The sequence below is a fragment of the Lepidochelys kempii genome, chromosome 25 (genome assembly GCF_965140265.1).
Source record: "Lepidochelys kempii isolate rLepKem1 chromosome 25, rLepKem1.hap2, whole genome shotgun sequence".
Classification (NCBI taxonomy): domain Eukaryota; kingdom Metazoa; phylum Chordata; order Testudines; family Cheloniidae; genus Lepidochelys; species Lepidochelys kempii.
In genome coordinates, this window is record NC_133280.1 from 14,116,558 (window position 1) to 14,117,035 (window position 478).

Sequence of the window (478 nt, forward strand, 5' to 3'; positions counted from 1 at the left end):
TTTTGGTCCTCATTGTAAATGCAATTTTAAATGTCTTGCAAGGAGAGACTTCTGCACCTTGCACCGTCATTTACACTAGTGCAAAGTCAAATGCTATCGAGTCAGAGTAGCAGCGTTTCACGCCCACTTCGCACTGGTGCAAATGCCGGCGCAGCAGTGCAGGGCCTCGGTCCCCTGGCCTCCAGCTTCACTCCAGTATGTGGGTTCTGATGGCAGAATCCAGGGAACTTTCAAATAAACCCTTTTCCTTTGAAGCCAAACTTCAGATCCTGGCAGGAGCGGTGGCGGAAGGGGGGCAGGGGAGAATGAGGGAGGTGCGACGGGTCTGGTCCTTTATGACTTTTCCTTAGGAATACTGAATTTTTTTTTAAAGGGAAAAATAAATAAATAAAGAGACCAGCATATGGCCAGTGTTTTCTATGCACTGCCGCAGGATGCGGCTTGGCGAGATCTGTAATATTTACCAGATGAACGGTTT